At 40.7% G+C, this 27,888-nt stretch overlaps 2 protein-coding genes across 3 annotated transcripts in view; one reads left to right on the top strand and one right to left on the bottom strand.

Annotated features, from left to right (window-relative positions):
• The window catches only part of LOC135247750 (regulator of G-protein signaling 17-like), a 48,727-nt gene extending 45,545 nt beyond the window's left edge, over positions 1–3,182 (bottom strand). Inside the window, exon 1 of the mRNA XM_064321547.1 lies at positions 2,951–3,182. The gene's annotated coding sequence lies outside the window, so the exon portion shown is untranslated. The remainder of the gene's footprint in view (positions 1–2,950) is intronic.
• The window catches only part of ifngr1 (interferon gamma receptor 1), a 167,789-nt gene that overhangs the window by 99,694 nt on the left and 40,207 nt on the right, over positions 1–27,888 (top strand). The gene's annotated exons all lie outside the window — the stretch shown is intronic.

The raw sequence follows: 27,888 nt of genomic DNA, 5'->3' as shown, positions 1-27,888 counted from the left end.
TGTATAAACAGCACTAATAGTGAAGACATACTACTGCATTAGTAAAAAAGATTATATTTCGTTTTATGTTACACTACACCCTTTTGGGTGATAACATTTAGGCCTGTAACAGATTATAAGAAGCATTACTTCAGGTTATTGCTGCGAAAGGGTGTTCTACGAGCCACTGAATCATGTGGTATACTTATTTTCTCACAGAAAACTTCTGCATGTTGGCTTGATTTGGTTGAAAATAACTCAAAATTAAAATTTGATATGTGTTCTTTGTCACATGAAATTTGATTTATTATTTTGTACTGTTTAGAGGGTGTACTTTTTTCACATCACTGTATGAGTCATGTTGTTGACTAGAGATTATATGGAACTGAAAAACAAAAACACTAGGGGGTATTAAGAATAGATGGATAAAAACATGGCTTCTAGAAGATAATACAGTATTTTATACTATGTACAGAATAGAAAATATGAATTGATCAAAATTTGAGGACTTACTTAACTAGCTAGCAGTTTCTCAATTGTTTCATGCCTAATTAGATGGAAAGAGTGAACAATAAAGTAACAGGTTAAAAATGGTTAATTGTGACACCTACACCATACTCTATAGCAGCTGATTTTCTTACTCACATGCACAGACCATAACATTGCCATAGCAGAATTGTAATTTCCTGTTTATGGGATGGGACATTAAACCAAAGTGTAGACGCAGTCTTCACTGTGGTCTTTAACAACTGCATGACATTTATCGCAAAGAGTAAGGGGTTACCAAACGTCCTGGCTAAATTCCCAACCTTGCTCTCAACCTACCACCTAATCATCCTCCAGTTTAATTGGCTAAAAAACACTGAGGTTACACATTGGTGGTGATTGAGCTCCCTCTCATCACTGTAAAGTGCCTTGAGTGTGAGAAAAGCATTATATAAATGCAAGGCATTATCATTATTACTTGCTTTGATACAATATATGAACCTGGATGTGGATTATGGCAGCAGATAGACATTGCTATAGTATATGAGTATATGTAATGCCAGGATGGCCCATTTCCTTGAAAAGAATTCTGAAAAGATGGTGTACTCATTCCTTGTATTAGTACAGAAATATGAGGTCAGATGAACAGTGCTACTACAGTGGACTTACAACTGAACTCATTTAAACACTCCTTTGAACACCAACCAAAATGTAGGTCTGTACAGGGGATGTATGTAACTGACGTGGTTCCAAAAGTCAATGATTGCTTGATTTGGGCAGTCAAATCTTCTGTATTGTATATTTTAATTTGTGTAAATTTATGAATGTTATAATGGTCTGACAGGTAGCGTCCAGCTACTGTACCATTGATCATCAGCAGTCATTACTGGCCACAGAAAAATGTGGACATATGCCAGCAATAGTTTTGGCATCATGTGAATGTGTCTTACAGTAAAGCGACTGTGATTTAAACCAATGTTTTTGTTTTAGCCTACTGCCAAAGGGCAGCCTCATTCAATCTTCATATATATGAATTGATTTTTTTTAAATAGAATCTTTATGGAGTTTAAAAAAAAAATTATTTGCTTCAATTGCATGCAAACCTTACAATCAAAATTAAATTTTGAAATGATTAAATCAGGATTTATTTCAGTTTGCCGCTTCCCCATATTTTGACACTGGCCCAGTTGTTTTCACTGCTTATTTAATTATATCATATGCAGCTTTTCAGCTTATATTTGATTAAGCTTTCCGGGATCATTTCTGGCATCATTAATTACAGTCATTATTAGCATTTTACAGTTGGGGGAAAAACGGCATAATCAATAGGATTATGCATAAAATACCAGCTTTAAAATCACACTTTAAGATCATTCTGGACACAGCAGCAAATAGTTGTTAGTCTAATAGTGAAATTGAAAATAAAGAAAATAATTCCATGAATGCATTATATGCAATCCAGTTCACTACAAAAGTGGCATGACTGTTTTAACACAGAGTAGGATAACTGAATAAATAGATATTGGGGGAAATGGTTGAGGATATAGCTTAACAGCTAATAAAGTCGTATCTCTGTAATAACAAATATGCAAATACAGTCAGTCCAGTAGTGTAAATACAGTAATTAGAATGTGAAAGATTAAATGCTATATCGTGACTAGGGTTTGAGCACTTTCTTAATAAATCATTTTAGGGCTCATGAAATTATTGCAAGGCTGACTTAAATTTCAACGTACAAAAAAAACCACACAGGTGACAATTCAGTGACAACGAGTTTGTATGTGACAACACAAGTAACAACTGCCCTGATGCTTCAAAATCGGGAAAAAAAAACAGCCATCTTTATTAAATGCACATATTATCATGAACTGCTGTCTTCAACACATGGTCAGGAGGAGACAAATCCTCATTTGCAATTTGTACTGTCCTACTGATTAAAAAATAATGATATATAAGCAAACAGGGATGGTGAATGAAAGGTGAATCTTTGGAGTAGCCTGTTGTAGATTTTTCGCCTCTGACCGGTTGTGCACATAATTTAAAATATTAGGAGGCTGTCTGATTGCACATTGTGGTTTAGAAAAGAACTTAGCAGCAAGCAAGTGGGCCGGCTCTTCAACCAGTAGGTTATATTGGAGGAAGTGTTGCCTTTCAAATATGTCTTTTTTTCTTTTAGCACTTCGCACTCCCTTCAATTTTCAACGGTCTCAACAACGAAATTCGAATAATCATAAGTAGCTCAGTTAGCAATATATCGAGATTTCTAACTGGCAAAATCACTATCACCGGTATGACAATAAATCCGTTAGAAAACGACACATACATATTACGTGAACCATCCATTCAAAATCCAAAGAAAGCACCTGATTTAGGACAAGAATCGTGAAGCAAAACGACTTTATTCTGTATTTAAATATCTTCCTTGACGACGGAGAGCAAGTGGGACATCATCGCATGCAAATCACAGAAATGCATATTGTCTTACCCTTTTTTATTTTAGAAGAAAATCTGAAACTGTGGTTAATTTAAAAGTGTTTGAGTTTCCATTTGTTTCATAACAGTAAAATGGCATGCCGCCGCTTCTTTTCCATCAGCGGTGCTTTTTCCTCCATCCGCCCAACTTCAGCACCGAGCCAGTGGAGACGCACTGCGCAGGCGTGCTGTCAGCGTTGCTCACGCTTGCCAGAAGACCGAGGTTAAATATGGGGATTGCAGTATTTTTTTTTAACATAACGTGTTCTAAATACAACAACCCAAAACACAGAGCAGTATTTGCTACGAAGGTTATAACAGTTTTTACGCATGATATTCCTGACTAGCAACTTTGTAGTGCTCTGTCAAATAAATTATCCCCTTATAGTCGGCATTGACGTGATAAATCATAAACGGATTAAATTTAACACCAGACTCCTTACAATGCATGATGGATCGCTGTCTTGGGATTTAAAAGGATGGGATGAATTTGAAAAAATACGCCTTCCTTCCGCAATGAGTGATATATATATCTAAGTATATATGAGGCCTACTCTGACGCAGAAATACATTTTAACGAATACATATAGGCCTAGTATGTTTTTTCAGTCTAGATTATGTAATTAGGCTAATTGATGGACATTGTGTTATGAATTACATAACAGGACCACGAAGGTCAACATTTGTTAACATATTGTCGTCTGTATTTTATGTAGTTTAATGCAAACAAAAGTCCCGGATGAAACGTCCGTTATCCTCTACTACATCTTTATGTGACAAACACAGACAAATTAATTAACACATGCCATGCTACACCATTATAGCAATAAAATACGTACAGCAAGGTCAAGAAACTATTTAAACTATAGAACACGGAATTCAGTTTGGGGCCTCAATTTGTGTTATATTTCAAATGAATTCTGGTATTGTTTTATTTTATACTGTTCTACCAATAGTTGCTGTGATCATAAAGGCTAATATCTTTCAATTTTGCTGTATTTCCCAGTGAAGGACACAAATAAGGAAAGACATTAAATTAGCTAGTCCTAACAATATTGGAAGTCTAACTAGCTAAGAACATGACGTACGCGCAGATGTGTTTTCAGTACTTCAGAAAATGTTGGCTTAACTGGCTACCACATGGATGTCCCAAGACCTAGACTTTGATTAGGTGAATCAGGTGTTTATTGCTGGCCAATTTCAGATACGATTTACCACCTGGTTTAGAAATTAGCACCTGGGCCAAAAAGCTATTCGTATGGTCCTTAATTTTATGATTGGTCATGTTCATTGAACTGCCTTCCACCAATTACTGCAATTAGAGTGCACCCCAGGTCAGGTTCACAAATGCAGGAAAAAACACATGGTCCTATTACCCAGTTGGACAGGTTTTAATTACCCAGTGTTAGGGTTGTGCAATATTTAGCCAGTGCATGGGTAGGTTTTTCTCAAATTGCCAAAAGATAAAGGATTAGCTAGCTAGGTAACTAATCAGATAACAAACACAAATATAGATGTGTTCTGCGCATGTTAATATAGCAGACTGAAGCTATTGTAGTGTATTCTAAACGTCAAATCAGCTCATTTATATTAAATTATCTAAATTACAGAATGTAGATAGGAAACATCCTGGCTGTGGTTGTTTAAAAGGACATGCATGTTAGGTACTGCCTCAGTTTGATTAAAAAATAGTGATGAGTGGCCCTCCATCACTATTTTTGATGAAGTAGGATTGCAAAATTGCAAAATAAAAAACATTGGAATAGAGATGTCAAAGGTACTTATCCAGAAAATGACCAAATTATGAAGTAACATTCAAGGCCTTCACTGGAATTAAAAAGCACATCAACTTGGCTTTATTTTAAATAACCTCAGACAAACTAGATTCATTAAGTTAAATATGAGAATGGTTTGTATATGGCTAATTCTGAAACAATTATATTATAATTATGTATTTAAAACACATAATTTATTCATAATAATTGCATAGAACGAATGTATTTAAAACACACTGGCTTTATTTATAATGATTTTGCAAATTTGATTATTATTTATTTCATTCATGTTTTATTTATAAATACGCATCACATTAAGTCTATTGTTTGGCTTACATAAAAATGACAAAATCTAAATGGATGGAAAATTTATATGCATTTAAAATGCATATATCATGAATATTAGACCAAAACATTAGGTGTTGTGAAGCATCTATGAATCTTGATACAGGTGTGGGATCACTGAATGTATTTTTTGCTTTATACAAAGTTAGGGCTTTGAGAGTGATAGAAAGGTCTCAGAGAGAAATTGGACACACAAGATGTAATCAGTGAGGTAAGAATTCTGAGGAAAACATTTAAACAGTTAACATTTTAAGTGTGCATTAAAACACTGGATAAAGTTGTCTATTTTTGCCAAATTGCGAACAAATTTGATAAAACAGTTTGTCATTTCTAACACAATGTGTCTTTTCTTTAATGGATACGTCGCTCTGGATAAGAGCATCTGCCAAATGCCTGTAATGGATAGTCACCTGTAATTGACAGTACTTTGATAGGCACACTGTTTGGTCATAAGGTGGACAGCATAAGAACTTTGTTGCTTTCAGGATGACAAAAACACCCAAATAGAATCTCAGTTGAATACAACTGGTTAAACATGCATTTTCTTTTTATGTGTAACTAATAAAACTATTTTTATTGTGTGGGGTTTTTAATATTTTCCTGTAGATCAGGGAATTATGTCCCACTAGATCAACCAACCCTTTACCAGGGTTTCCGCCAGTGTATTACAAGCCCGGCTTCAGGGAATTTATTTATTTATTTATTTTTATGTATTTTAAAGATGTTTTTTAACTGCAGTTACAGTGGGGCGGCTCGGTTGGAAAGCTCACCTGCGACTGTTGGTTAAAACAGCAGGTCTGAGATCAGTGTTCTTTACCCTCATTGTGCATAGAGTGACGTTCGACACTTGACGCTTCCAACTATCACAAGCTAACGTTACCTAGCAAGCCACCATTTCTTATTTAGTAGGCTAACTAACCTCATTACAAACTGCATTATCACTTCATCTTGTCGGTAAGTACATTCTTTTTATATTAACTTAAGCAGTGTGTAGGTAACGTTAAACTAGTAGCATGAATGTAACGTTCGATACATTGTAACATCACATGACTTATTAATCGCCATTGAATAACGACTTCACTTGTTTATTAATAACGTTAGCTTGATGACATTGATGTGCACAACAACGTGGTCATTTAGCTAACTTAGCTAGCTAGCCAAATAGTCAGTAACACATTTGCTTATGTCCACTCCTCTATGAGCACTGACCTGAAAAGAGACTGGATAGTTTAATGCAACATGGTAGCGATACTACTTTACTTGCTTTCACCTACCCAGTCTTTTTTTTTTTTTTTTTTTGAGTCCAGTGCTCATGAAGGAGAGGACACTATTATAAGCAAATAGAATGCGCCAAGTGCCGATTTTTCCCTAGGCCTTAAAGTAAGGTGAATTTTTTTATGCAAACTGGATTCTGTTTGAGCATTTGTGCCTGCACTTAACGCTTCACCAAAATGAATGGGGTCATTATATAAATCTAATCACATTGAAGGCATTATTAATCATTTCACCACAAGAAAAACTGTGAAATGTTCAAAATATTAATTGGTTATTAGTTATTGATATGTCCGTATATTTAGGTGTCCTAAAAACATTACAACTGCCAGCGTCCTGAGAAACTTCTACAGCCATTTCAGAAGCGAAGTGGCACCAAAAAAAAAAAAAAAAACAGCGGTCGCTATGTTATTCAAAATAACCCCAGAAAGGATTTTGTTTTGCTGAAATGAAATGTCATTCAAATTGTATCCAATCCCTGTCTTGACATCATCCTGACTGTTCAATTCCGATTCGTCAAAATAATGCCGATGAAGAGGCCCTATAAAATGTTTTCTGGCATGTCTAGACAGCTAAACCTTGATTGAACAATGATGTTTTAATATGTATTTCTTCGTCAAGGTCGTATCTACATTGTAGTATAAAGCATTTGAGTTTTACGAATGGGTGTTTTTTGTAATTACAGTGAAAAGGAGACATGCGCAACCTTCTGGAATCCAAATCCCCTGCAGATAGAATGCCATGGCCAGCTATAACGTGCTGCTATTGTATTATTTCTGGTGGCTAAGTCACCTGGAAAACTTGTTTGAACAACAAGATTCTTACATGTATATCTTTGCCAAGGTCTTATCTACAGTGTGGTATTTGTATTTCAGTTTTACGAATGGGTGTTTTTTTGTAATTACGGTGAATAGGAGACATGCGCCGTCTTTGGATTTTGAATCCCTAGGAGTTCGAATAGCCACAGCTATAACCTGCTTGCCATTGGGCCGACATCGGCAAGACGTATGTGTGCTATCTGGGTATAGCTAGTTCATTGAGTCTCTCCTGCCCTATTGCTCCTCACATGGTTCTTGATTAATTTTAATTTAGAAAATGAGCGCTCCATTGTTACAAATGTGAAAATGTCATGAACAACTGCATTGTAGTACACACCTCATCACCGAAGGTAGACGACAGCTACCGGAAGGTGTTCCACTGCGTATAAACATTGGGAGACTGGGGTGTGTTGAGAGATCTCAGCTCTGAAATGTCTCCAGAATGACAGCAGTTGAGCTGGGAATGTTATTGAATATCCCCACTGACAGTAGTAGCCAACTGTAGTTAGTGGTCACTCAGATCTTTTGCCACAGTTGAGTGGCATGTTGGTGACTGCTTTTTATAAAGCCATCCAACTTTGACAACTTGGTTACTTTTTCTGCTGGAGATTTTTCTCTTGAGATCCACTTTTGTACTCATAAGCATATTGATTCGCTTCATAAATTTTACTTCTATTAAAATTTGATTTGATTTAAAAAGTGTGTGACAATGAAGCTGATATGTTTGTTGTATTGAACGTATATAATACACATGCCAGTAATGGCATGGATATAGAGTTCTTAATTTGCGTCATGTTCACATTTGGGAGGGAAAGTTGAGAAGTTAAAGAGACTATAGTTCTTTGAATATTTCTGTAGTTTGGAGAGAAGGGGCAGGCTGCTGCACATTGGCCCAGGTTCAATGTAACCTGGCAAGAGACCGATACAGTTGAGGCCAAAATTTTACATACACCTAGGCTAAAACATTCAAACTCAATTTTTCACAACTCCACACATTTAATGTTACCATACATTTCCTGTGTTAAGTCAATTAGGGTATCTACTTTATTTCCATAAGAGGTCATTTCAAAAGAATAGCTTAGAGACAGATTCATTTCAGCTTTTATGTACTGTATGTCATGGTTCCATATTCCACTTGCGACTCGGCATCCTGGTTTGTGCTAATCGACACCTTTTGGTGCTAATCGGCTACTCAGTATCCCTGATGAGGAAACTGAGTGCTTATTTAGGGAACTGAGTGTGGTAGTCTTTAGGACTGCCTGAGGGCGCTCCGTGATTGCTTTTGATTACGACCGATTGTTTACACCTGATTGAGAGAGCGTATATACGCTCACGTGAGATCTGTTTTTCGCTTTAGTGTCTACTCACATTACACGAAAGCCGGTAACAGTGAAAAGCTCTCAGAGTAAAGTGTGTTAAGGAAAAAGGTATCGGATTTTGAATATAGCTTTTTGATTTGACTAGTAGTAAGACTTCGGTCCTACTAGTCACTTAGCTGTATTCCTTATTTTCCTTAATATGCCTTTTTTGCCTTCCTCGTTACGAGGCATCTTTTCTTTTGCTTTTCTCCAGAGTGCACTGCAGTCTTTACTAAAATTCTACTCACTCCTTACACCTTAGTAAATGTCTCAGCAGGAGAACGAAACTTTGTGTTGGGATATTTTCCCTTAGGAGTTGAGTCATTTATTTTCGTTACCCCCTGCTTAAGTCTCTTACTGAAATCTAGTGGTTTCCACTTTGGTGGTTAACTTAAAGAAACCCCCTTTTGAATTCACTGTAGTTGCGTGTGGTCATTAACACTTCCCCACCCTTACACCACATTGGATTTTCAGTGGGTCAAATGTTTCCATACACTTTTAGTATTTGGTGGCATTGCCTTTTAATTGCTCAACTTGAGTCAAACACTTGTGGTAGTCTTCCACAAGCTTCACAATACTTTGCTGGAATTTTTCCCATTCGTCCTGACAGAACTGGTGTAACTCAGGTGTGGGCCTCCTTTTGAGTTTTTTTCAGTTCAGTCCACAGATTTTCTATGGAATTCAAGTCAGGGCTTTGTGATAGCCACTCCAATACTTTCCAATGTCTTCAAGCCATTTTGTTACAACTTTGGAGGTATGCTTAGGATCATTGTCCAGCTGGAAGATCCAGTTGCGACCAACATTCTAGCTGATGTCTTGAGGTGTTGCTTCAGTATTTCTGGATAATCCTCCTTCCTCATGATGCCATCTATTTTCTGAAGTGCACCAGTCCCTTTTCCAGAAAAACACCCCCACAGCATGATGCTGCCACCCCAATGCTTCACAGTTGGGATGGTGTTCTTCAGATTAAAAACCTCACCCTTTTCCCTCCATACATAGCACTGATCATTTTGGCCAAGCAGTTCAATTTTTGTTTCATCTGACCAGAGAACACTCCTCCAAAATGCTAGGTCTACATCTTGGTGATCACCTGCAAACTTCATTCTGGTTTTTTATACTGTTCCTGTTTTAGAGGCTTCTTCCATGCGTGACAGCCTTTCAGGCCATGGAGATGTAGGATTCTTTTAATGATGGATGTAGATACTTTGGTACCTGATGCCTCCAACTCCTTCACCAGTTAATTTGTTGTTGTCTTGGGGTTCCGATTAACCTCTCTGACCAAAGTTTGTTCAGCCCTGGGAGTTCATTTTGTCAAGGTTTTCTGGGAAATGGACCCAAATGCAGAGTGGGAAAAAAAACTCACAAAACTAAAAGGGTAAATATACACAAATAATTTAATACAAAACTCAGGAACAAACAAAGGGGCCACAAGGGGCAAAACCACAAACTCAAAAACCAAAAAAAAAAAACACAGAACAGAACACAGGCAGAGCGGAACCCAGGCAGGTCAGAAATACGGGCAGGCGGAACACACAAACAGGTGGAAACTCACAAGCAGAAACAGTCAGAAACATAAACACAAGCAAGCAGATACATACAAGCAGAACACAAGCGGGAATGCAGGCAGAAACACACATGAAACGCAAGCAAGACAAAAGCGGGCACATACATACAGTCGGAAACAAACACAAGGAACCAGCACCCGAGTTAAGGGGACAAAGAACTTAAATAGACAAGACACCGGTGAACTCAATACATAATCAAACGAGAGGGAAGGGATAACGAGAGGCAGGTGGGGACGATGATTAAATAACGACAAATAATGGAAAACAATAATACAATTAACACGGGAAACCAATGAGGGAATGAACAGAAATACAAAAACTGAGAAGTGCCACCAACTGGCGGCCCAAAAAGGAAAAAAATAGAAACAAAAAGACAGAAATGACACATTTATGCCTCCTTCCTGAACGATGCAGTGTCTGTGTGGTCCCAAGATTTTTATATTTGCATACAATTGTTTGTACAGATTTCCATGGTATCAAGGGCAAAAATGCAGTGACTCTAAAGGTAGACCCTTAAATACAGACACAGGTGCCAATTAACTCCCAATTGACCCCTAATTATGACAATTAGCCTGTCAGAAGTCATTACATCAATTTCTGGAATCTTCCAGACTGTTTAAAGAGATAGTCAACTTGGTGTACTTTTGACTTTTGACCCACTGGAATTTTGATATAGTGAATTAAAGCTGAAATAAATCTGTCTCTAATAGATTGTTTTAAAATTACCTCTGATGTGAACAAAGTAGATGCCCTAATTGACTTGAAATGTATGGCAACCTGAAATATGCGGAGTTGTGAAAAACTGAGTTTGAATATCTTTAGCCTAGGTGTATGTAAACTTTTGGCCTCAACTGTAACTCTTTCTGGGGGGCGACATTGTCATGTTTCTGTCTCTGTCTTTCCTTGTTGGGCCGCCAGATGGCGGCACTTCTGTTTTGTGTTCCTGCTCGTTCCCCTGTTGGTTAATTGTATTATTGCTTTCAATTATTTTATTATTGTTTCTGCTTGTGTCTCGTTGTTCCCACCCAGTCCTGGCTTGATTGTTAATTGTGCCCTCCTGTGTCTTGTTGGTTTTGAGTCTATTTAAGTCTTTTGTCTCCCTGGCTCGGGTGCTGTTTGCGCTTGTTCGAAGTTTGTGATTCAGGCTGTAGCCTACTTGCTGTAGAAGTTTGCTAGAACGGTAATTTTTAAGAGTTGCAGCCGACTCGGTCACTCCTTCTTGGAGGGATGAAATGGAGTGTGAAGTGGTAGAAGGTGGAAATAAGAAAAGGAAAAAAGGAATAGAAAATGAAAATAAGGATGAGAAATTTGTAGTAGGAATGAAGGTGGATGTTAAGCCCTGTTCTGGATGGGAAGCAAATGGCGTTTTTAATGACATCCATGAAATAGGGAGATTAGTGAACAAGGAGATTGGGGAAGTTAGGGCAGTGAGGGTAACCAGGGGGGAATTATAATCATTGAGTGCCAGTCAAAAGGATTGAGGGATAAAGCGCTTAAAGCTAAAATATTTGGTTCGACAAAAGTTGTCTGTTTTTTAATGAGGGAAAGAGCGCTGCGGAAAGGGGTGATCAGTGGGGTTCCAGTATCGGTAGATGCTGACTGTTTCTTGGAGGTGGAGGGAGTATTCGGGGCGAGGCGAATGAAAAGTTATCGGGAGGGTAAAGAACAGGAAAGTGGCTCAATATTGTTAGAATTTGAAGGCGAACTACCGGAGAGGATTTATTTAGACTATTGCCGCGTTTCCACCGCAGGAACTTTACCCCGGAACTAGGAACCTTTTGAGGAACTCAGTGCGTTTCCACCGCAGGAACTAGGGTCTAAATTTAGTTCCGGGGGCTTTATTTTACCCCCAAAAAGGTTCCTGCTCAGGGGGTAGTACTTTCCAAAAGTACAGGAACCTTTGGGGTGGGGCGCAAGCACTGAAAATTTCTGATTGGTCGACTACTTGCAGTGTTATTTTTTTTTACTTTCAGCCGCCATGTTGTTCTTTTCTTGCTTTAGTATTCGTTTTATAAAATGCTAAGCATTCGTGCTGGGACAGCATATTACGTATCAAAACATTCAAACGGATTAATTCGGTTACTGAATATTTTCTTCCGGATTTTCTTTGTTAGCCCATTGTAATTGACTCAAAACGTTTGATACTCGTGAACTCCTCCTTGTCTTCTGGATGTTTCCCCTCTTCTTTCAAGCTGGCCCACATCACCCCACTGCTGAAAAAGCCCACTCTGGATCCCTCTGTCATCCAGAACTACCGTCCTGTCTCCCTTCTCCCTTTCCTATCCAAAACAATTGAACGAGCTGCTTCTAACCAACTCTCCTCTTTTCTCTCACTGAACAACCTCCTAGACCCCTACCAGTCCGGCTTCAGACCTGGCCACTCGACAGAGACCGCACTCCTCTCGGTCAGTGAGTCGCTTCACGCCGCACAAGCAGCCTCCCATTCATCTGTCCTGATCCTCCTAGACCTTTCTGCTGCCTTTGACACAGTCAACCACCCCATCCTCCTGTCCTCCCTGGTAGCTATGGGGATCTGTGGCACAGCACTAGACTGGATTGAGTCCTACCTCTCCGGTCGCTCCTTCCAAGTCGCCTGGGCTGGTGCAGTATCAGCACCTAGCCCCCTTGCCACAGGAGTTCCCCAGGGCTCTGTCCTTGGTCCCCTCCTATTCTCCCTGTACACCCAATCTCTTGGTCCTGTAATCTCTGCCCATGGGTTGTCCTATCATTGTTATGCCGATGACACCCAACTCTTTCTCTCCTTCCCCCCCTCTGACACTCAGGTCTCTGCTCGCATCTCTGCTTGCCTGAGGGACATCCAGAGCTGGATGGATAACCACCATCTTAAGCTGAACCCAGGTAAGACCGAGATGATCTTCATCCCTGCTCCATCCTCTAACCTTCTTGACTTTTCTATTTCCCTAGGGGACACCGTGGTGTCATCACCCACCGCAAAAAACCTTGGAGTGGTGATGGACAACAGACTGTCCCTCTCCCAGAACATCACGGCGGTGAGTCGAACGTGCAGGTTCTTCCTGTACAACATCCGGAGAATCCGCCCCTTCCTCACCACCTACGCAACCCAGCTCCTGGTTCAAGGGATGGTCCTGTCCCGCCTGGACTACTGCAACTCACTACTGGCTGGTCTGCCAGCATCCGCCATCAGACCCCTGCAGCTCATCCAGAATGCTGCAGCACGTCTGGTCTACAACCTCCCCAGACATTCCCATGTCACCCCCCTGCTCACTGACCTCCACTGGCTGCCTGTTATGGCTCGCATCAAATTTAAGACCTTAGTGCTTGCATACCAGGCAGCTAAGGGGTCAGCACCAGGGTACATCCAGAGGATCATCAGACCCTACACACCAGCCAGACCTCTCCGTTCTGCCACCTCTGGACACTTGGCACCTCCCCCTCTTCGCGTCTGTACTTCCCGCTCCCGTCTGCTGTCTGTCCTCGCCCCTCGCTGGTGCAATGACCTCCCCGTGGCGGTCAGAACAGCAGAGAATCTTACCACCTTCAAACGCAGACTGAAGACTCATCTCTTCAGGCTGCACCTCTCCCCACCCCTCCCTAGCCTATAGTTTAGGTCACTGTACCTAGTTAGGATAATATGATTACGTTAGTTTATTTGGCAGGATTGTTGTTTTTGTCTGATTAGGCAAATGTGATTCCAGTGCCAGTTTGTACTTTGTAGGATTCTTGTTTGCTGAACAGATTACTCTACAGGGTTGGAGTCCTGATCGATGTGGTCACTTCTGGCACTACGATCCTTACTTCACTTGTTTCTTTTGCACCTCTACATCGTGAACCAATGCACTTGTTGTACGTCACTCTGGATAAGAGCGTCTGCTAAATGCCTGTAATGTAATGTAATGTAATGTGAGGTATGCGGTAGTTCTGCGTAATTCACATTGGTGATAGCCTACAGTAAAAGCAAATTGGAAATCACCTACCGCACTTTTTGTCAGGGTAAAATAATAGGTTAATTCTAGTAATCGTCCCTTTAGCTTTTTCAGACTGCCGTAATTTTACTCTGCCATTCTTCAATTCCGCAAAAAGACCAGGAAGACTATGGACTAATTTATGGTGCATGGTTCGCATCTGGAGGGCACACTTCGCTGCTCGGCTAGCAGTAACTTCGAAGGAAAGCAAACGGTGGCTGTACCACTGCTAATTTAAATTTTCACGCAAGTCCGAGTTTTCGTTCTATTCTTGTCATTTTGCGATTAGCCTATATGGAATTGACGATGAGAAAGTAATCAAACAGCAAATTGTTTACAACGTGTGCATGTTTTCTGCTGTTGTTGCCAGTTATATTTGGAAATGTGAATGCATTCTGTCGTCTCGGATGTCAAGACATGAAAGTGAATGTTCGCATAAAAACATAATGAATGTGTTTGAGAGGAGATATAAAACCGTTACAATCTGACTATTGGCCTGTTTATATCCTATTTGTTGCATAACAACGGTTCAAGTTCAACTACCAACGACAGTTTTGCTTGACAACGGTAAAATATGCCCAAACGGCTGCAGAAGAATATTTCAATTCCAGGTGATTAAATCGATAAAAATCAATAAATACAAAAGTAACCATATACAGTCATTGTTGGTAGCCCGTTGTATATAAGTGGAATAAACCCCTCCGGACTGTCCAGGTTATTAGAAAATAATGTAGGCTACTTCGGTGGTAGTATGGGGTTACAGAAGAAATCATAGGACAGATGGACCGACGACAACGTCGCTTTTTCATACGTCAGTGGGCTAATTTGCCTAATCTTCACGGGACTTTTGACCGCGGTGGAAACGCAGACAACCATGGGCTGAAGGAACCTTTTAGTTCCTTGAAAAGTAGTTCCTGGGACTAAAAGTTCCAGGTAATTTTGGTGGAAACGCGGCTTATGTTAGTTACAGGGTGAGGGCATATGAAAGGGTTCCACTGAGGTGTTACTGGTGTCAGGATTATGGACACGTGGCAGCAGTTTGTAGGAAAGACCAGGCAATATGTTTTCAGTGTGTGGGAACTCATGAGGCGGGAGCAAAGCAGTGCAAAAGAAGGAAGAGGGAAAGCGAGGTGGAAAGAACAAAAGTGCAGAATAAAATAGCATGCAGATGCAACGAAGAGAGTGAGGGCAGAAACGGGAGCTGTGAGGAAGGAACAGAATAGAACTGCAACAGAAGGAAAAGATCAAGTGAGATGTGACAGAGAAATGATGTATATGGATAGAAGAAGGTTCTTGGCATTTATAGCAATGGTGATCAATTGTGCTAGTGAAACAGAAACGAAAGCGGAGAGGATCAAGATGGTGGTGGACTTAGCAAAAGAGATTTTGGGAATAACGGATGTGAAGGGGGACGAAATACAGGGAATTTTAGCGAAAGGATTTGGAGGGAGTCTGACGTCAGAGATATAGGGAAATAAAGAATCGTGAGTCAGCTATGGGAGGGTTGGGCTGTTTTATATATTGTTTAAGAGAACTAAACCAGATAGCAATGCATACAGTAGGTGGCGGTAATTTACTAATTTAAGTTTGCAAACCGCCAATAAAAACCGAAGAAGAAGAAGACCCGGGTTCTGGTTCCTTGTGTTCTGAATGTGTTTCATGTGTGTTTCTGCCTGCCCGTGTTTTGCCCTGCTTGTGTGTTTTTGACTTTATTTCTGCCTGTGTTTCTGTTTGTGTTTCTGCCTGCATTCCTGCTTGTGTGTATTCTGTCCTGCCCGTGTTCTGTCCTGCCTGTGTTCTGTTTTGTTTTTTTCAGTTCTTAAGAATCTTTTGTGTTTATGGTTTTGCCCCTTGTGGCCTTTTGTTTGTTCCCTGTTTATTATTTAGTAAAGTGTTTGTTTGAATTTCCCTTTTGGAGTCTCCCGTATTTTTTTACTCTGAGCCTGGGTCCAACCCCCCGAATCCCTGACAGAAGGAACCAGCCAGTGCTGGACCCAGCAGAGTTCTTTTTTTTTTCCCTTCTTTTTTCCACCGTGTGTTTTTTTTATTTTATTTATTTTTTGTTGTTCAGTATGCCACCGGTGTGGAGCAAGCTGGTGGTCTTGGGTAAGCCCTTCCGGGACCAGCCCTGCCATAGGAAAGGCTCCCCTGTCCAGGCAGGAGGCAGGGTTAAGACTGGGGAGCGCTCTGGCCGCACAGAGTGGCTACATCCATGCTATTCTGCGCCAGCTTTTCCGGGACGGCTTAACCCCTTAGCGCACAAGCCAAGTCTTGCCAATCCTTGCCCATTTAGGGGGTACCCTATTTAAAGCTTTATAACTCCAGATGTGAACACCACAGAGACTTGAAAAATGGCTTAAATGAAGCAAGACATTTGTACAATTTACAATACTAATGCAGATTAGTTTATATTCATATAATAAAATGCTTTTTGTTCATTATAAAGCATATAAATGAGCCCCTTATGAAGGTTTAAGATGGAACATTGCTATCAGATTAAAAAATAATGCAAAAATATTGTCACACAATGCGGTACAGTACCTAAATGTGCAATAATTAACTCTAGTATGTATTTCTATACTCTGTGCTCTCGTATGTTTACTTGTATGGGGATGGGACATGAAAATTTTCAACCGTCCACCACGTTTTGGCAATGTTCCAACTCTTACGTCATCACTGTTGCATGCTTTACAAACACTACAGTCCTAACTAACACTTACATTACAGTGTGAAATATCCTCATTATATAATACCACAAACCTACTTAAAGACTCTCAATTTCAAAAATAACGTTGTAGCAGGGTGAATGCTACCGCTCGCGTATCGAGAGAGAGAGAGAGAGACGAAGTCGAAGTAATCACTTCTTTTTATTTGTAGCCGAACACACGGCTTTTTGTTCAACTGGTTACATCGGTTTCACTGTACTTTCGCCGTAGCGCCGTACTTCCTGGTCACCAGTCTCCCGTCTGCCTCGGCGAACGCCTTTTAAAACACCCAGGCTCACTGTCAAGGTAATCAGCACATCGCTAAACAATTAAACATTTAAAGAGCGGTGCTGATTAGCAACCTCTAACAGCTGTGGCGTAGAGTCCGAGAGCCGCCCCGCCCACTCTCTCTCTGCAGCCAACGCACAAACCACGCCCCCTTCCCACAAACGTATATAACCAAAGTATTTTGAGAAGTAATACTTACATAGTAAGTATTACTTTCTGTTTGTGTTTCTGCCTGCATTCCTGCTTGTGTGTATTCTGTCCTGCCCGTATTCTGTCCTGCCTGTGTTCCACCCTGCCTGTGTTCTGTTTTGTTTTTTTTTCAGTTCTTTTTGTGTTTATGGTTTTGCCCCTTGTGGCCTTTTGTTTGTTCCCTGTTTGTTATTTAGTAAAGTCTTTGTTTGAATTTCCCTTTTGGAGTCTCCCGTGTTTTTTTACTCTGCACCTGGGTCCAACCCCCCGAATCCCTGACAGACATGTCCCCTTATCCCATGTGGAAATGATGCATATGGATATCACTGTGTTTATTGACCCATACAAGGAATTATTTCATCAATTGTTCAAATGTAGTAAAATTGCACTTGACGGGACCAATGTTGAATGAACCATGAATTATGCTCTGTACCAGTGCAAAATTCTTAAGGAGAACGTCTGGTCATCTGTCTGGTCATCTGTCCGTGAGCTGAAGCTGAAGTGTAATTGGGTTATACAGCAAGACAATGATCCAAAGTACTAGAGAAAGTCTACATCTGAATGACTGAAAAGAAATAAAATTTTAATAAGTTTTGGAGTGGGCTAGTTAAAGTCCTGAATTGAACCCAATGGGGATGCTGTGTGTGGCAGGCCCTGAAATGAGCAGTTCACGCTGGAAAACCAATTTGTCTGAATTAAAGCAGTTCTACAAGGAAAAGAGCAGGCTAAAAGTTCTCAAGCAATGTAAAAGACTGATATCAAACAGTAGGCACTGTTTGGATGCAGTTAATGCTGCTAAAGGTGGTGCAGCCAGTTATTAAGTTCAAAGGGGCAATTACTTTTTCACATGGGTGATATGGGTGTTGGATAACTTTTTTCCTTGAATAAATTAAATAATTTAAAAAATGTGTTGTGTGTTTGCTCAGGTTCCTTTTGTCGAATGTTACATTTTGTCTGAATATCTGAAACCGTTCAGTGTCACAAATATGCAATAATAGAGGAAAGCAGAAAGGGGGTGTTGAGGAATATGCAGATTTAATCATTATCTTATACTCATTTATGCATAATCATTATTGATATATGTTGGCATGATCATCATTGATGTATGTTTTATAATACTGTTTTATTCATTACACTCTGTGTAGAGGGCCTTTGGAAAGTGCAAGATGGTCTCAGTGTTGCGTGAGAGCTGGGAGCTGTGCCTGCCTTCAAGGCCGGTACACAGGCTGGTACTGTTTACCTTATCAGTGGTTACCAGAACAGTGGGAAGATGTAGCTGAATTATCTGTTAGAAAGTTTGAGGACATGGAAGGGAAGGTGGTGACAAAAGCAAAAGATAAGGTTTTTTACATTATAAAAGGTATGGATCTATCTTGGTATAATGAGCTCACTGATGAGACGGGGAATCCCTGTTCAACTCTCTAGGTGATCTCCTCCAGACTCTGGAAATAAATCGGTTAAGAAATTTGAGTACTTCTTTGATTTCTGTGTTAAGTTTGTTTTGATCTAACAGATATAGAATTCATCACGCTCGACCAAACCTGAAGCGGAGGTGTTTCCCTCAACAGGGGAAAAGTATTTTTTTACGGCACTGTATATTTAACCTGGAACAAGTCTATGTGTTAATAAAAATGTATCATCCAAGATTTATACATGCTGCTGTAAGTATTATTTGTTTAACATAAATACATATCATTTCATACTTTATGTTGTTTTTAATGAGAGTAAAAAACAAGGTGAGGTGCCACATCTCACTACTCCAAAACAGTCTCAAACGTGCAATAATGTCTCCACGTCGTACCCATCCATCATCTTAGTTAGGAGTTACTGAGCTGCTACTGGAAACGGTAGTGGGTGGAGGCAGACTGTCCTTGAATGATATTGGTGAGCTAGCACCCTGCTCTATGACTGAGTCACCAGCTGATAATATTTGACTTCATCAAGATTTGCAGGAGATCCTCTTATTCTTGCCAGAAAAGTTAAACAAAAATGAATATGTATTATTTGTTTTAATATCCGGGGACACACCTATGCCATTCATCTTTTCCTGGTACCTCCATTCTCCACTAAAGTAGTGCAGTTACAACAGTGACCGTGCTAATTTAGACGCTAAAAACATGACTATTAGAAGGCCAAACAAGGGAAATGAAAAGACCTTATGCAAGGAACTTAGGAGCTAGTGAAAACCTGGTGGGCATGAGTGAACGAGGTAGGAAGGGTAGTGCTGTCATTAAGAAGTAAAGACTCTGGGGTTCTGGGTAGTGCTGCAGGTAATCTTCCTTGAGGTCTGAGAGACACAAAGATTATTTGTGGTTGCATACAGGTTAGATGTGCGGATGATGAAAAGATCAAAACTGCTGATGGTTCAATTATCTGTGATTTTATTAACAGAACCCAATATGAGGCTGCCAGAGTGGAAACACCAAATAAAAGACAGTAAGTGCACCGGTCAGCCACGAAAATTCACCATGTTCTTGGCCAAACCATGTGCATTGCTGCCTCTTTCTGATGAGGTCAACAGAGTTGATGGCCTGATTCCTGGAGCTTGAATTATTGTGTCACTACAACTGCCTCAGACTCAGCCTCAGTGTCTGCCTTTTTCATTTCCCTCCACTGGCTACCTATATCAGCTAGCATCAAATTCAAAACATTGGTACTAGCCAATCAGGAAGCTAAAGGAACAGCTCTGTTCCATCTTCAAAAGGTCAGACTCTACACCCCAAACCATCTGTTCCGCTACCTGGCCTGGCCGCTGTCTCCCTACATGTCTGCATGTCCAGGTCATCCCTTCTGTTTGTTAAGGCCACCCAGTCGTGGAATGAGCTTCCCACTATAGTCAAAACTGCGGGAACTCTTCTGACACAGGCTGAAGACTTATCTCTTCATATTGCACCATGGCTCCCTTAACCCTTTTAGATTTTCTCTGTTGCCATGGATTCCTTTGGGATAATGTTAAAAGTATAGCTGTGTAAGATATGTTATCTGTCTAATCATACAATCTTTTGTTCCAATAAAAACAGTTTTGTTAGGTTATTACACATCATGATTATAAATGGGCCTCTGTGATTTCTTGGTAAATTATTGCAATGCAATTGTAACACAATGAGTTAAATGTCTTAAAAGTACAATGGCAGAACTGGCATTTCTGTTTTTGAAAACAAAAATGTTTGTTTGTGTTTCTCATAATTACAGTCTCAGGTGAAATATTACTCATTTGTCCTATAAGGAGTAAACGATGTGGATGTTCAGTAAGAATGCAGAATAGTGTTCTTGATATATAGAGTATAAGAAACACACACAAGTAATGAGGCTAGCAGAGTCCAGAGAGACAAGTGCTCCCAAATGTTTTGCATGATTTTCTGCCTCTGAATCACAAACATGATTAAAATGAGCTTATTTAGTATATTAGTGTTAATATTTCAAGTTTCTTTTTACTGTAAGAAAGAGCTCTCTTACATTTATTGCTGTTTAATCTAAGAATTTATAATAAATAAATAAGATTTATTTGTTATACAAAGATTCAAATCAGAATAATTATTAAGATTTATAATGGTCAATGATTTATTATAAAACATTGTTAAAATGAATTACCATACACCATTCTTTTAAGTCAAATAATAATTTACTGTGGTAAAAAAGGACCTATTTTTAGGTGTCATTGACAATGCAATTATGTGCATAAAGTAGGAAATGTCTTTATAAACTATTAACTGTCCAGGGTGTTCTTGGTAAAAGGTGCATTCTCTGTGTACCAATCTGCACTCTTAAGGAGAGTGCACCAGTGCACCAATCTGCACTCTTAAGGAGAGTGCACCAATCTGCAATCTTAAGGAGAGTGCACCAATCTGCACTCTTAAGGAGAGTGCACCAATCTGCACATTTTAAGGAGAGTGTACCAATCTGCACATCTTAAGGAGAGTGTACCAATCTGCACTCTTAAGGAGAGTGCATCAATCTGCACTCTTAAGGAGAGTGTACCAATCTGCACTCTTAAGGAGAGTGCACCAATCCGCACTCTTAAGGAGAGTGCACAAATCTGCACTCTGTATTCACACCTGTGTGACACTCTTGTGCATTAAGATGAGAGGTAGTACTCTATCAGGCTCCTCTCTGGCAAGACAACCTCATGAATATGAGATAAATGAATTAAACATAATATTATATTGCAGTGTCGTCTGTGAGCAGAGGCAGCCACATGTACACCTGCGGCAGGGAACAGAGTGTTTTTTGGTCTTTTTTTTTTTGTCAGGCAAATTATTTAAATTCTCAACATATCTGTTCTGTGCCCAGCAGGCAGGTGTGCTTAATGATATGTAACCAGTTTGCAATCTATTTGAAAACAATTTGTCCAAGGCAATTATGCATTTGCCTTGGACAATTTGCATCTGTACAACTAATTATGCACAGTCATGATCTTGCATCATTAGTGGTTCATTGGAACATATTTTTCATATGAATAAAGAATACTGAATACTGAATCCTCTACTGAATCAAGATAAATAAGTGCATGTTAACAAATGAAATTTCAGCTATTTGCCTATTTGTAAACAGGCCTATTTTGAAAGGCAGACCAAGCATTAATTGGCTTTAGCCAGAGGTGGGTAACCCGGCTTCAAAGAGTAAAAAGACTGACCATGTATTTTCTCCACCACCATGCACTAAACCAGCTGATTCTAATTAGCATAACTCTTCAGCATGATAGGAGAACTAATTATTGTAATTAGCTGGTTTAGTGCATGTTGGTGGAGCAAATACATGGTCAGTCTTTTTACTCTTTGAAGCCGGGTTACCCACCTCTGGCTTTAGCTTGCAGTGCTGAACAATGTATTTAACAGGACAGTTAAACAAGTTATCATAACACCCTCAAATCAGCCTTTTTCAAGTTCCTCACATTTTGGCTGACTATTTATAATTTAAAAAAAGAAAAGAAATGAGGGCCACACCAGCCAACCACTGACTTGTTTAGGTTGTGTTCCTCCATTTGTAGTGATAGTTAATGGCATGAAAGTGGCTAGCTGATCACTTGAAATTATATGTCTTATAAATTTCAGTGCAGCTTAAGATTTGCTTTAGCTGCTCAATCTTGTCCTGCAAGCGGCTTCTCTGTGCAGTTTTGATCCAATATAAGACATTGTTTTGTGCCTATAGAGCCTGCCAGCCTGATGGAGGGTGATTTACAGTGTTAACAACAATAAATTGTGGTGCTTTTGAGAGAAAATGAGTGGACAGCTTATTTGAAATAGTAAGAGACATTATTTAGGCTCAAGCCTATATTTATTTATTAATTTAATCATATTAAAACCATGGGAATGACTCCAGGTGTGGGGGTTGTTTAAAAAAATTTTTAAAAACACATTCTTCACGTTGGATAGTTCTTGTGAGACTTTTTGCAAACTAGCATTCGAAGCTCATTTGGTGCCTTGGCAATTTTCTCTAAAGATGGAGACCCAGCGAATGTGCCTTTGATCAATGAGACAATGGATTTGATTAAAAGAAGTGAAAGCAGTCAGCGAGTGATTGCTTTAATTGAGTACAGATGGGGATAGAGCGGTATGGGATTGCTTGAAACATGGCTTGCGCAGACAGACGTGTGTCCATATAATTGTTAAGGCGCAGCGACTAAGTTCACCACTGTGATCGAGGACCAAGCATCACAGGTCAATTGCAGTGTGCTCACCTCAGGTTAACCCACAGACTACAGAACTTAATTACAACTGGAACAGCTAGTCCCGATTAGAGGTTTAAATTCCAGCTAAGCACACAGCAATTGACCCCACTAGTTTTAAATGAGGGACAGTTAGCCACTGTTTTTCCCATTGTTGTTGTGTATTTACACAACAACAGTAGATTTGACAGTATTTTTTCCTCTTTTTATTTATTTGTCAATGAACCCCTGTAGCAATTGAGTCTTTGAGTGTTCTTGGCAAGTTAAGCCAGGTTAAGGCCAATATTATTTGTGAAATATTTTCATTTTTACCTAAGGGTTGTGACTCCTTAATTATCAAGCATCACAGTTGGTTTGGGCTATCCTGGGAGGGGGAAATGCATGATATGTGTGTTATCAGTGTGCTGTGATGTGCCATGTGTGTACTGTACTATCACCTGAATCATAGTGCAGTACGTCACACCTTAATGTCATATCTTTTAATGACTGCATGTATTTATTTTTTTGGATCCAAGCTATAATTCAATATTTATATAACTTTCATGACTTTTTTTTTCTCTCTTCCTCAAAAGCCCAGACTGACTTGTGGGTGTAACAGTGCTTGGTATTCATTCCAAGTATAGATCAGGAGATTAACATATCCTTTAATTTAGTTGGGCTGTTTATGTTGTATTATGCTGAACTACAGAGTTTTGTATATTTTTCCCACGGAGTGCAGGAACTGCTACCGTGGGTTATGCATGGCAAATTGTGGTCACTCACTCACTCACTCACTCATGGACGACCTGTGGGATGCATGCGCAGGTGGTGCTTCCTTTAGTAGGACGCATGCACAGGTGCATCTCCCAAAATCACCACTTCGAACGGCACAAGATTATTAAGCACAGCTTCCTCGCCTAACGTTACTTTAGCTAACCCTAACATGTTAGCGTTTTGTCTACTTTAGTTAACCTATTTAGCGCGTACCACCGATACAGATGTATGGACACACGGAGGACAACAAATAACATTACAGAGGTAAGGACATGCCATAGCTAGCTAGCTATATAGTTAGTCAAGTTTTACTCATGACACTTTGTACAGGTGCGCCGTGGGTCTGCACATTTTCATGCTTGTTATATCAGCCAGTGATTAATGTGAACGTTTTACCATGAATAAATGTGGTTCATTTTTTTGTGCATCAGCTTGTGCTTTATCTCCTCCCTTTTGTCACCTCCCTCGTGAACTCCTCCCTATCTTCTGGATGTTTCCCCTCATCCTTCAAGAGGGCCCACATCACCCCGCTCCTGAAGAAACCCACACTAGACCCTTCAGTCATTCAGAACTACCACCCGGTATCTCTCCTCCCTTTCCTATCCAAAACACTTGAACGTGCTGCATCTAACCAGCTCTCTGCTTTCTTCTCTGAGAACAACCTGCTTGATCCCCATCAGTCTGGCTTCAGGCCTGGCCACTCGACCGAGACTGCACTCCTCTCGGTCAGTGAGTCACTCCATGCCGCACGAGCAGCCTCCCTCTCCTCTGTCCTGATTCTTCTAGACCTCTCCGCTGCATTTGACACTGTGGACCACTCTATCCTCCTGTCCTCCCTGGCAGCAACAGGGATCTGCGGCACAGTCCTTGACTGGATTGAGTCTTACCTCTCTGACCGTTCCTTCCAGGTTGCCTGGGCGGGTAAGGTATCACCACCCCGCCCCCTCGCCACCGGAGTTCCCCAGGGCTCAGTCCTCGGTCCCCTTCTCTTCTCCTTGTACACCAGATCCCTTGGCCCTGTAATATCTGCCCATGGCTTGTCCTATCACTCCTATGCCGACGACACGCAACTCTTTCTCTCCTTCTCCCCATCGGACACACAGGTCCCTGCCCGCATCTCCGCTTGCCTGAGGGACATTCAGAGCTGGATGGACAATCACCACCTGAAGCTCAACCCGGGAAAGACGGAGCTAATCTTTATTCCTGCTCTATCCTCTCCCCTCCTCGACTTTTCCATTTCCCTAGGGGACACCTTAGTGACATCATCACCCTGCGCCAAGAATCTCGGTGTGGTGATGGACAACAGGCTGTCCCTCTCCAAGAACATCGCAGCAGTAAGCCGGGCATGCAGATTTTTCCTGTACAACATCCGCAGAATCCGCCCCTTTCTCACCACCTACTCAACCCAGCTCCTGGTCCAAGCAATGGTTCTATCCCGCCTGGACTACTTCAACTCTCTTCTGGCTGGACTACCGGCATCTGCCACCAGACCCCTGCAACTCATTCAGAATGCTGCGGCTCGTCTGGTCTTCAACCTCCCCAGACACTCCCACGTAACTCCCCTGCTCACTACCCTCCACTGGCTGCCTGTTATTGCTCGCATCAAATTTAAAACATTGGTCCTAGCATACCAGGCAGTCAAGGGATCAGCCCCAGCATACCTCCACAAGATATTCAAACCCTACATGCCAGCCAGATCCCTCCGTTCTGCTACCTCAGGACGCCTAGCACCTCCCCCTCTTCGCACTTGCACTTCCAGAACACGTCTCCTGTCTGTTCTGGCCCCACAATGGTGGAATGACCTCCCTGTGGAGGTCAGAACAGCTGAGACACTGACCCATTTCAAACGACGACTGAAGACTCACCTCTTCAGGCTGCACCTCTCCCCATCCCTCCCTACCCCCCTGTAAATGACTAAGCTTAGGGTTGTAACTAGGCAGCTGTTTCGTAGGTGACTTAGGTGCATTAACTGTCTTAATGACTACTTGTATTTTTTCCATAGATTGCGTTGTTGCCGTTCTCGTTGTTAGTGTTAATCAGTTTAACCTTCAGGGTCCAAGTTGAACTAAGCGGTTGTTCCCTGCACTTGGACCGGTACTTCTCTCTAGGGGTTTCGTCATACGTGTTCCTGGTTATGGTTATACACTTTGTTGTACGTCACTCTGGATAAGAGCGTCTGCCAAATGCCTGTAATGTAATGTAATGTAATCTCTACTGCATAGGGAATCCTTACCCTTGTTAGCCCGATGTGCAGTAGCTGGTGAGTCACAGTGTCCTTCGCCAGGAAATAGAAGAAAAACTGAGGCACGGCATTATAAAAATGAATACAATGGTACAAAGAGAACTTCACCAAACACAGTTCACATAATAATAAATCCCGTCACATAGATAGTGGCACATTTCATCAGCACACATCAATGTCTCTGCTCTTGAATTTTGATGTTTCATCTGGCTCACCATTTGTGTCCGATTTATTCCACTGGAACCTCTTCGAGGTAAGTTTTAGTTGATGTATTTGAAGCCGAACATGAGTAGTTATTGGTAAAGTTTTTTTTTTTTTTTTTTGATGAGTTGTCTTCTTTTTAATACATTTTGTCTTAATATACACTCAACATTATAATGAAATTAAATGTTACTGAACACCATGATTTAATGAATAAACAAATTAAGTTTATTTATTGTGATTTCTTATTTGCTATAGCTTATTATAATTAAAAATGACTGATCCACTCAATTTTAATTTAAAACAGAATATTTTAGTATAAATACTGTACAATGAATAGTTGCAGTTCATTAAAAAAATAAATATAGATTAAAATTAGGATGACAATTGGAAGAAGCCCTTTTATATGATTTTTTTGTGCAGTCCCTAGCACACCTCTTCCAACACAGAAAACAAATTCACCAGTCTGTGACGCTGTAAAAATGTGAGCTGTTGTCTCGAAACAGAAAGGACACTCCCCACTCTTCCCTGGGTCAAGGTGTGCTATGTGGGCAGTGGATGCAACTGCCCCATGGACAATCCTCCACTGGAGGTCCCCTGACCTTTTTGGTAGCGGTTGTTTGTAAAACACTCTCCATGCCCCTCTTGGAAAACCAGTCCTTCTGAGAAGTACATGCCACTTGCATTGTTTCGCATTTTGTAATGAATTTAAGTGGAATTTCTTTTCGTAAACAGCATATAATAATTTCTTCCCCGCACTCTCAAAATCCCCAATTTTGTGGTTTTTCAAAGATAGGTCACCCTCCTCCTCCTGCCATTCCCCAACTTCAGATGATATTTGCAAGCCAAGAAATACCAGTCAATTACTCCCCTCCTAGGAAGCAGACCAGTTCTCACACAGTTCCCAAACTGCAATAGGCACAGTCTTCCTTATCCCATCCAGGAGTTTTTCAATAGTTCTGACAGGTGAGACCCCATCTGCTCTGCCACAGAGAACGCTGACCTCCACCCCACTGGGCCCCTTAGGTGAGTCAACTTACACAGGCCAGCTCTAACGAAAAGATACTGCATTTGAAGAAAACGGCTCCAGCAGTATTAATGGATTACAGAAAATGGGCGCTTCCAGGACCCACTGGCTCAAGACCATCCCCCTATCTCAGGAGATCCGCAGGCTCCTCCAAGCCCTTAGCACAGACTTATAAAAGTCAGTATAGCAATGAGTTCTCATGTTGCCTGGCTTCATAAGAGACCATTGATGGTCCAGTCCCATTCTCCCATCTGTCTCAACAGGACTACAAGCGAGATCCCTCCAGAACACCTTTTCATGATACAGTAACCATTGTGCCACCTGCAACCGAAAAGTTGCCACTTTGCTTTCAAGATTGATTAGACCCTGCACCCCTTTTTGGAGTGGCATATAATGCCCCTGTCTTCAGTCAGTGACCCTTACCAAAAAAAATTAACCAGGGACCTCTGCACAGCTCGTAGCAAGTCAGTAGGGGGTGGTAACACTGCCATCTTGTGCCACAGTGAGGATGCCACCAATTTGTTTATTATAAGGGCTCTGCCCTTATAAGACAGCCAAGGCACAATCTACTTTCACTTTTCCAGGGAAATATTCCCCTCAATGTCTTTCCAGTTCTTAAGGACAAGCCAATGTGGACCCCCAAAACCTTCAACCCTTACATACCCCAAATCATATTCCCTGGGAGTGTAGGGAGTGTCCTCCCCCCCCCCAAACTTCCTAACAAAACATCACTTTTGTTCCAATTGACTTTAGTTGATGCAGCCCACTCAAAGACTTCCAGACAGTCTTCCAGGGCCTGTACAG

This window comes from Anguilla rostrata, chromosome 2 (genome assembly GCF_018555375.3).
Source record: "Anguilla rostrata isolate EN2019 chromosome 2, ASM1855537v3, whole genome shotgun sequence".
Classification (NCBI taxonomy): Eukaryota; Metazoa; Chordata; class Actinopteri; order Anguilliformes; family Anguillidae; genus Anguilla; species Anguilla rostrata.
This window is presented reverse-complemented; position numbering and strand designations above follow the sequence as displayed.